Source organism: Physeter macrocephalus, chromosome 21, assembly GCF_002837175.3.
Source record: "Physeter macrocephalus isolate SW-GA chromosome 21, ASM283717v5, whole genome shotgun sequence".
Taxonomy (NCBI): Eukaryota; Metazoa; Chordata; class Mammalia; order Artiodactyla; family Physeteridae; genus Physeter; species Physeter macrocephalus.
The window spans coordinates 343,096-353,555 of NC_041234.1; the positions used below are offsets into that span (position 1 = coordinate 343,096).

The following is a 10,460-nucleotide window of genomic DNA, read 5'->3' on the forward strand; positions in this document are numbered from 1 at the left end:
TTCATGTATTCCAGAAATCATGCCAGCATTGTGAATAATTCCCAGCCATGCTTGGTTGTAATAATCCTCATGCATTCCTAGAAAACATCCAGAATCTTTCAAAGCAAAACAAAACTGGAAAATTATTGAGTTCTGATCCACTAACATATGTACTCAGTTCCATTTCTGTCTGGGTACAAGGTGTGCAAATTGTTTACATGAAATAAATGTCCCATGTCAATGTTCTGTATCTTCATCCCTAAGTGACATTCATGTTAATGGATAATTTCACCTCAAGGAGAAAATAGGTTTGTTTCCCATTCCAGAGATTCCAATCCCATATCTTTTCCCCTTTCCCTCCCCTCACTCTGTCCCCCTTTCCCTCCCCTCACTCTCAGCTGATGACATCTCATACTTAAATTGAGAAAACTGAAGTCATTAGACAGAAAACCATCTTTTCCATATTGTCCATCTTTCATCCTGCTGCATTGTAAGTTATATGCCTTCTTCTATCAAAGGTGCTCTGGCTCTGTCTCCATGGACTCTGCTTCTGCCATTATCCTTTGTCTTTCCTACATCACTTTTTCTTTCTCCCCTGGATTTCTACTATAAGCATACAAACCCACTCTAGCATCCACGATTTCTCCCAAATTAAAACTTTCTCAACCCTATGTTTCCATTTGTTCCTCATTCCTGGCATTTTTGTTGTTAAGAGCTGCCCTCTATGTGCTGTCTTCACCTCCTTACCTCCCAAACTGGTTTCCAAACCCACCACCTCACTGGAACTGCTATTGTCAATGTCGCCATTGGTGGCAATTTGTGAAATCTACTCATCATTGTTTGGTCTTCATTTGACTAGATCGCTCAGTGGCATTTTAGAGTTGAATACTTCTCTATTCTAGAAATATTTTCTCTTTTGGTGTCTATGAACTGACCGCCGTGATTCTCAAAATGTAGTCCCTGGCCCAGCAGCAGTAGCATCATTTGGGAACTTGTTAGAAATGAAAATTCTTGAACCTTAACCCAGATCAACTGAATCAGAAACTCTGGGGGTGGGGCCCAGCAATCTGTGTTTTAACCACCTCTCTAGGTGATTCTTATTCAAGGTGAAGTTTGAGAAGCACTGCTCTTTTGATTTTCTTCCTACCTCTATTATAGTTTCTTCTCAGTTATTTTTATTTTTTGACTTCTGTCTGTTAGGTTTTGCTGCATAACAATACACCCCCAAAACTTAGCTACTTAAAAAACTACCACCATTTAGCTCATAAATAGATTTCCCAATTGCTTTGTTTATTTTCTTAGGTTGGGCTCCCGGGAAGCAGGCTATGAGGCAAGAATTTGAGTATAAGTGGTTTATTTGGGAGAATCCCAGGAAGCACCAGTAGGGGCATAGGGAAATGAGATAGGAATGGAAGGAACCTAGTATGAGATGTGTTAATGAGCAGAGTATTCCTGTGTACAACTGGGCTCTATCTCTTGGGCTTTTAAAGCATTACTCCATCCAAGGGTGAAGAAGTTGGGTTTTTTATCTACCAGCTCCCATTCTCCACTGGTTGAGGGCTGCTTCTCACAGCTATAACTCCCTTGAACTTCCCCCACCTATCTGGTGTGATAGCCTAGCTTGCTTTTGTGGATAGAGAAGGCCCTGAAGCAGGAAGTCCAGGTACTTCACAGAGAGACCAGCTGCATAGGATGACAACAAATGGGTGTGGGTGGGTTAGCACAATATCTGCTTTAGGAATCCCTGTTTGGGGCTCAGCTGGTCTCGGACTTTGGGAAGCTTCCCTGGACGTACTGAGGCAGAATTAGGGTCTCTCTTCTCTGCCTCCTCGTCCTCTTAAGTGCATTTCACTAAGTTCCTGTGCCCTTGTCTGCTCCCTGGGTTTTATCAGTCCCTCAGAATTAAGGATGGGATTCAGAACACACAACATATGGCACCTTGGCATATTTAATAAGCTGAAGGAATCTGAGAAATGGCAGGTGCAAGAAGGACTCTCTTACCTTCCCCTTCTACTCTGAGGCAGGTCATAAGACCCTCAAGTGAGAGGTGCCTTCCCATTACCTGAAGGTGTTGCAGGAAGGAGGACCCCTTCCAGGGCCCGAGAGTGGGCTCTTGTCTAACACTCGGAATGAATTGTCCGAGGAGACACACGTGCTGACAAAGCAAGAGACTTTATTGGGAAGGGGCTCCCGGGTGGAGAGCAGGAGGGTAAGAGAACCCAGGAGGACTGCTCTGCCACGTGGCTCGCAGTCTCGGGTTTTACGGTGATGAGATTAGTTTCCAGGTTGTCTCTGGCCAGTCATTCTGACTCAGGGTCCTTCCTGGTGGCACACGCATCACTCAGCCAAGATGGATTCCAGCAAGAAGGATTCTGGGAGGTTGGTAGGACAGATGGACTGGCGTCTCCTCTCTCCTTTGACCTTCTCCGAATTCTTCCGGTTGGTGGTACCTTGTTAGTTCCGCATTCCTTACCAGGACTTCCTGTTTAAGATAACTCATGCAAGTGGTTACTATGGTGCCTGGCCAGGGCCAGTGGTTTCAGTCAGTGTTTCCCCTAATAAAGGAAAGGGGCAACCTTATCTGTGAAAATGGAGGGATACCAAAAGGAATCTGAACAAAGAGGCCTTGCTAAGTTTCCCCCCGCTGACTACCCTTAGCTCATATACATTTGTCCCATCACATTTTCCCACAACTTTCCACTCTTCATCAAACCTAGTATAGAAACACTCAAGTTTAACCATTTCTTCTGGTCTTCATTTCCTTATGAAGGCTCCCGTGTCCTGTAAAACTTCCATTCAACAAATTTTTATTTTCTCTTGTTAACCTGCCTTTTGTCAGTTCAATTTACAGGGTCCCAGCCAGAGAACCTAGGAGGATAGTAGGAAAAATAATTTTTCCTCCTCTACAGTAGATTACATATACACATTTTTTCACCCTTTATTCCTGTTTCACAGAGATGACACTTAATATATGTTGATTGGATGTGTGAGTGGGCACCTTATCTTTTTATCCCTTAAAAGAACTCACACAGAGGAAACAAAAAAGTATGCATTGAGTTGTATTAAAGAGGCCTCGTGATTGATGTGAATATAAATTGGACCATTATTAACTTTGAACTAATTCCACTATGTCAGAAACAATGTCTGAAATATTTTAAAATCCCTTTAAAAATAGCCTTAGTTGAAAAATTACATAAAATGAATAGACCTAAAACTTGACTCTTACTCAAGTTTTCAGAAAAACAAATACTTTGCTTTCCATATTCTGTCCTTGTCACAGAAAAGCAATATTTTATTAGACTTTCCTTTTTCAATGTTGTGTGATTAGTTGTGTGGTTACTTAGTGATTGTGTGATTACTTAGTTGTGTGATTTATTGAATAAACTTGTTATGTAGTTGCCTTATGAAAAAAGTCATGAGAAAGTTTAAATATAAATAAAGCATTGGTATTTTTTGGGGAAATTTTATAATTCAAGCTAATTGAAAATCACATAAAGCTCTATCTATCATGCCATCTTCTTTCTTTCAAAACATTTTTTTTGTGGCCTTCTGACAGTAGTTCTTTTTAGTTCAGTTCTCTTATTTTTAATGAGGCATATTTTGTGGATTGGGAGGAACTCCAGTAGTGTACTTAACTTTGAAGGAATATGAAATCAGTTTCATGCTGAAGGAGTTATGTTGGGTAAAAAATAAAATTCTCCATGGATAAGCAGACATTCTTCATGGAAAAGGGTAACATTCTACATTCTACCATTTTAAAAGTGGAAAATGGGCTGTTATTTGTATTTAGATACTGCTCTCTCCAATGAAAAGAATGCCAGGCTGGATGACAGAAGATCTGTGTTCTGATCCTGGCCTTTTTCCTTGCAAGCCTTGGAAAGTGTCTGGACACAGAATTCGTTCTCTCCTACAATATGAGAGGTTGAAAGAAAGGTCTCAATCAGTGTTGAAAATTTGCAGTTCTGTACTTCTGCACCATCACTGCAGCTCTGACACCTATGTGAAAATACTAAGCTTTATTGCATTTTTACTAATACCCTCAGCTTTCCTCTTTAAAAAATTGAAGTTTGGTTGTGTTTGTAAATAAATGACATCACTAGATAAATGGTTTCATACCACTGTTGACAATAGTTGAATGTGGCTTGCCCTCAGGAACAACCATTCTTTGATAATGTGGAAGATAGAAGATGTATAAGGACTCAGGTGGCTATTGTTCTCATCTGCCCATGATCCTTTCATATTCCCCTCTGGGTCAGCATTCTTTTCTCTCAGGGGAATTTCCACCCACTCCATGTCCATGTATTCTAGTGGGATTTTTTATCACGGTTTCTTGTCCCCTTGCCACAGCAATGGGCATTTGACACAGTGGCTACAATAATTGGTCCAGGGGATAGACATGTGACCCAATCTAAGCCAATTAGAGTTTTCTGTAGAATTTTCTAGATTCAAAGTGTATGTGCATGGGGGATGACTCTCTTGGATTTTGTATTGGGACGTATGCCAGGAACTGTTGAAAGGTGTTTAACTTACCATATATAGCAAGGTTGCTTCTAGTACGAGAGAATGAGGCCAGTATACAAACAGAAGCAGAGATCAGTGGAGATAAGGGATAGATGGAAAACCAGAGGGCATTGAGTTCCTCATTCTACTCCCTGACCCTAGACTTCTTCCAGCCTCTTCCCATTTGCCTCTTGGGACATCGTCCTTCTCATTTTATCATCTCTGGTTCTTTGACTCTGTAACTCCCAATGTTACCAAGTCCAAGCTCGCTCTGCTCACCTCACGATAGGCCAATGACTCGGAGACAAGGTGTTCAGGAAAGGAAGACGACTTTACCCAGAAACAGACCGAGAAGATGGCAGGCTAGTGTCTCTGAAAAACCATCTTATCAGGGTTTGGATGCCAGTTTCTTTTATAGTACAGAGAGAGGGAGGAGATGAGGAAGTAAAGTAAAAAGGCCGTAAGTTTTGCAAATATCCCCTGGAATGGCCAGCTTCCGGGAGGGGATGTGTTAATTTCTTCCTTCTTGGAGACATCCACAGGTGGGAGGTGTCAGACTGTCTCCCTGTGAGCTGAACAAAGGCACTTTCGTTTAACATTCGGGCAGAGGAGCAGGGTTCCCTGAGGCAGCCCATTACGTATGATTATAATAACAAAAGCAACGAAAAGCAAAGGCTAAAGTCAATGAAGCAGATCGAACATGGAGTCCGATTTAGCTCTTCCCTGTTACACCAATCCTTGCTTTACATTCCCTGACTCTGACAACACACTTTGTTGTTGGCCTCTGTACCTCCTCATTCAGTTCTGTGAACTGTCCTAAGAATGTTATTAGCTAGGTAAGTTAATAAATCCCTTTCTTTGTTTATGATAGTTTGAGTTGGAGTTTAATTTTTTGTAACCAAAAGAGTCTTGTCTAATACCCAATGTGAACGCATAAATGGTCTTCAGACAACTGAAACTGAAGCAAATATATCTTTATGAGCCACAATCAGGAGGCTAGTTTGTTTAGCCACCAATACATAGCTACTCATATGTTCATGAAATTACCTCATCATTGTGTCTAGGAAATAAAGGGTATTGCTGGGGCTGGGGGCAGGAGAGTGGGTATATTCCTAGAATGATTCATGAATGAGAGTCTTGTGGTGCTCCAAGGACAATGGTACTTCAAGGACAAAGGACGACCCTGCCTGAAAAAGTTTCAGCATTATACCCCCTACTGGACTCTTAATCGCCCTTGCCCTTCATACCATGTTGCTATGGTTATGAAATTCCTGAGCCCACCTGGGCGAGGCCCACCTAGGCGACAGGACCTGTCCCAAATAAGGAAAGGCATATGCCCTGTCCCACTCCCATCCTATAGGAAGAAGGTATATGTGCCTCAACCAATCAGTAAATGAAATTTTCACCTCGGACCATTCCTTTGTTTTCTGGCTATAAAAACTGATCAATAGCACATGTTCGGGCTCGACTCTCCCAGACTACGAGGAATTCGGCCCACTGTTCTGGCAGCGACCCTTCCCTCTAATAAATTCTATCTTTACATTCTGCCTCGTGTCTGGAAATTCTTTTCCAACTTGCCTTTGGACCACGACAAGTCTGTTTATGTTGTTGATACCCTTAATGCCTTTAAGTTCCATGGTCTTTTTATGTCATCTTGTAAACCCAAACAGAATGTGCAATTATCTATGTAGACTTTCAAGGTTCCTTTCTGGTTATCTATTTATCCATCAAATGGAGCTATTCTACCCATTCAAACAGGAGGACCCAATTATGGCATTCTACTACTCTTTCTGGACTTCCAGATGCTTCTCATTTGCCTGATGGGAGTTGTTCCTCATAACCTCATCATCCCTGGTTCCTGACCTCTTGCTTTTGGTACCCTGGCTTTGACAGCCTATTTTGGACATGTTTCTCTAGCCTGACACTGACACTTACCTCACCTAGTAGCCTCATAATAGGTAAGGGACATCTTCCTTTCCATTAGCCATCACACTAGAGGAAGGAAGGACATCTGACAGTGGAAGGCATGGTATCTTATTGGGCAGGACTTTACTGGCCTAAATCAAAACTTCTTATCAGACCCAGGAATTTTTTCCAGCCTTCCAGAAAAGATTGAATAATCCTTAAAATTATATCATGAGACCGTTTACCTACTCTCTTCCATTGTCTCTTTGCCCAAGAACTCAGCCTGCCTTCTGTTCCTTTTCTTCCTCTACTTCTCTCTCCCCATGATAATGGTGACCTTATTTCTGGTCTATGAATGCCCTGACTCAGGGCCAGAATATAAATGGACAGATAGATGGAGAGATAAACAATGAGGGAAAGAATTAGAGAGAAAGTGAGCCCGTGTGTAAAATGCTTTCATGTAAAACATGGCATCTTTTACTTGGGGATGGAGGGAGGTCTCTTGATTATGAGATTCTTAATTGTGAAGTTTTTTTTCCAATGCAGAAGCTTCTTTAGGGGAGTTGTAAAAACTGAATTAAGATCTCAAACACATTCAGCAGGGTTGAAAGATCAGAGATTGGTCTTTCAGTTTTCTCTGAGGTAAAAACAAACCCAAAAAAACTTAGCTACAGAGCTGTGTGGAAAGGGGATGGGTTGCAAATGTTCCTGTTTTCCACAAATTAGTTCAGATGTTAACGCATTGATCCACTGATTTTTTTAAAAAAATAGCCTTTTCACTTTCAAAACAGAGGATGTTAGTAATTTGAGACTGTCACATTAATTGTTTTGATTTTTCAAATCTCCCCCAAGGCTCTCTCCGCCCTCTTCCTAAATTAAGCAGAACAAAGCCCGTCTGGGGGCTGTATTAGTTTGGAAACCTACTGGGCCACTCGGTTTCCTAAAGCTTCCTCTCAAGTTTAAGGATATTGCTTATTAGTGAAGGGGAGCAAAACATACCACACCAAAATACGGCCCTTTGACATATGGTTATTTTAAGCTGGTCATTTTTGAGAAACAGCAGACACAGGAGATCTCTGAAACCTGAGTAGAAGTTACCCTTTTGTAAGAGACAAGTCTATTTATAAGGGAAATCTCCATTTGTAAGGATGTCTCCCTCTTAGTACCAGGAAGAGAAAGATGATTCTAAATCTCTAGAAACTGTTAACCACAGAGAAGACAAGGACTTAAATCTGCATAACAACCTTATCCTAGTTTACTGTGCTTTTCCTGGTCACCTCCCACAACTGGCCTCCCCGCCCCCCAACATCTTCTTTTGTCTTTAATTGGAGATGTTACTTAAGGTGGCAGCTTGGTACATTTCCGGGAGTTAGTTTCCCTGGGTCTCTCCCCTGTATACAGTAGGTATACATGTTGTTAAACTTGTTTGTTTTTCTCTTGTTTTTCTGTCTTTTTATCACAGGGAGGTCTCAGCCAAGAACCTAGAAGGGTGGAGGGAAAATTATTTTTCCTCCACCACATTAGCAAAAAAAAAAATAAAAAAATTTCTTAAACATTGGCTAGATTCCCAGCAAGTAATATATAGAATCCTAAAAGAAGACACTCAGGAGAATCAGCAAGCCAATTAAGAATATTTCAAAATGAAGCTTAAAAAAAAAAATCTGTGTTAGAAAGTAACATGAATATTTGAGTATGGAGAATTCTCATACAACTGTAGTAATTTAAGAAACTAACTTTATGGGTATTATGAAACATACAGAACACATCACTTGCAAAGTTGTCTTTTATGCTCATAATTCCTCTTGGAATGGCTTGAGAAGGCAGTTATGAAATTTCCAACTGGGATCCCCATGGCTCCAGCAGTTGTTCCTGGGAGCAACTTTTGATTTTACAGCTTAATGATGCTGATGGTATGATGAGGCAAAGAACCTTTTCCTCTCCTTGACACTTCAGAAAACATTTTTGCTCTTCTGGCGTATTTTAAAAATTTTTTATCTTATTTTTACAGTTTATTTTTCAGAAAAGAATTTTTGAGGCCTTTTTAAAATTAAAAACTGATATAATATTAAGGGGAATGTTATTAAAAGTAAAAAATAACTCCTCACAAATCACCATAGTAACAAAACAATCTAGTTCACCTTGTGAATTTTCTTTTTCTCTCTGTTTGTATTTATACAGACATATTTTACACAATCCTTCAGAATGCACATGAAATTTGCATATCTGCCCTTTTCACTTAACCTTCTATTGTAAATTTTAAAAATAATATTGTTAATATGTAGATTTATAGTGGACATTTTAAAATCCCTATTGTTAGACATTTTAGATGTTTGTAAATTTTGCTGTTCTAGATATGTTCAGTAGAAGCCCTTAAAGATCTGCAGCCAGCCCAGGTGGAGGGTGAGCTGGGATCCCGCATCCTTGATATTCCTACTGAACTAATCCTATTCCTCACCTGCATTTTTCCTCTAAAAATATTTCAGAGATTGTCTTTTACATTTTTGTGGTCATCCACAGTAATTTTGTACAGGCCACTGCTACAGATCGTGGCCATGTTAAATGTAAAATATTCACTATATTGTAGTGGTTTCCAAATTGGGCTCTGAAGACCTTCCCCAAGGCTTCCACTGGAGGGGGTGGGGTGAGTGGCCGGGGCTCTGAATTCCTACCGCAGCTCCAACCAGAAGCAGTGCTGTTCTGCTGGGGCCCAGTATTAACCAAAAGTTTGAATACAATTGTACTAGATCAATGAGGTGCACTGTGGTAACACATGCACACAAGTGGCATCACTGAAGTGTCTGAGGATTCAAAGGCCTCGGTGGTGAGTTAGAGTGCTCTCCACGGGGGCAAACATGTCTCAGAGATGTGGGGCATCCACACTTGCCCTGAGTTGTAAAAGAGAGCATGCTCACTGGTACCTCATATTTGCTTTCCTCCAAGCCATTTTCCAAAGTGCAGCCAGAGAGATCTTACCGAAGATAGGACACAGCAGCTCTCTGTAACAAGACTTACATACAATACGCAAAGAACTAGTTCTAACCCCAAACTTCCTTTTGTAAATTTTGGAAAATCTCTTATAGAAAAGACAAGGAGAGGCTCTCGCTGCACGCACTTTACCAGAGCTGAGCAGAGGATTTTGGTTAAAAAAAAAGTTTACCTTAACCAGCTTGGTCAGAGGTCACGGGATCTCAGCTGCAGTCTCTCAACCAGCTCATCCTCAGTTGTCAAAACTGTTGGGAGGAAATGCTTTTTCTCTTCTAACTTGGGTCCACTGGTTGGGGGCCTACAAATAAACAGATTAACAGGAGAAGAAACAAATTTTACTTACATGGGCTTGGAGTAAATTTACAAAATTTACTTACAAAGTACTAATGCTCAATAATTATTAATTCGAGGGGAAGAGCCAGAGGTAAAGGTTTGTAAATCAATTTAACGAAAGGGGGTGGTTGTTTAGGGCTTCAATGGGAAAGTATGGAAGGGTCTGTTAAGCTTTTGTTGATAACAGACAGCTGAATTCACACTTCCTGGTACTAAGGGTCAGTCTTTTCCCAGTCAGGAAACTCCCTTGGAGGCCGAGCAGTTATTGGCAGCTGTATTTGGGCGAGGCTCTGCTTAAGTTTAAATAACATTTTCTGTTGCTTCTGTTGCCCAGATGTTTTCAGTTTAAAGTAATTTTCATACCACTTTGCCGGACTATCCGTCCCTTCAGTATTTAGAATTCATAAAAGTTACTGTTGAAAAGGAGATTAACATATCTAAGTTGTTCCAAGAATACTTGAAAGTTCCCAGTAACTGAATCAAGTAACAAAAAATTAATTTCCCTTTAATTACAACAACCACGTTGACAAAACTGGTTTATCTGTTTCAGAAGAATTAATTTGACTTCGGAGAAAAAAATATATCAGTATGAAAACTACATCTGTTCCAGTCAAGCGAATTCACTAACTCTTGTATCAACTCAGTATATTAGCATTTCATTTAAAGGAGTACTGTGGGGCTTCCCTGGTGGCACAGTGGTTAAGAATCCGCCTTCCAATGCAGGCGACACGGGTTCGAGCCCTGGTCCGGGAAGATCC

General features: G+C 40.7%; 1 long non-coding RNA gene across 1 annotated transcript; it reads right to left on the reverse strand.

The window, feature by feature from the left end:
• Window positions 1–2,164: 2,164 nt before the first annotated feature.
• LOC114484684 (uncharacterized) lies at window positions 2,165–9,887 on the reverse strand. Its single transcript, XR_003677864.2, has 3 exons — window positions 9,747–9,887; window positions 9,542–9,667; window positions 2,165–2,461 (listed from the first exon to the last, which is right to left on the reverse strand). It is a non-coding gene; the product is annotated as an uncharacterized lncRNA (long non-coding RNA).
• Between the last annotated feature and the right edge of the window lie 573 nt (window positions 9,888–10,460).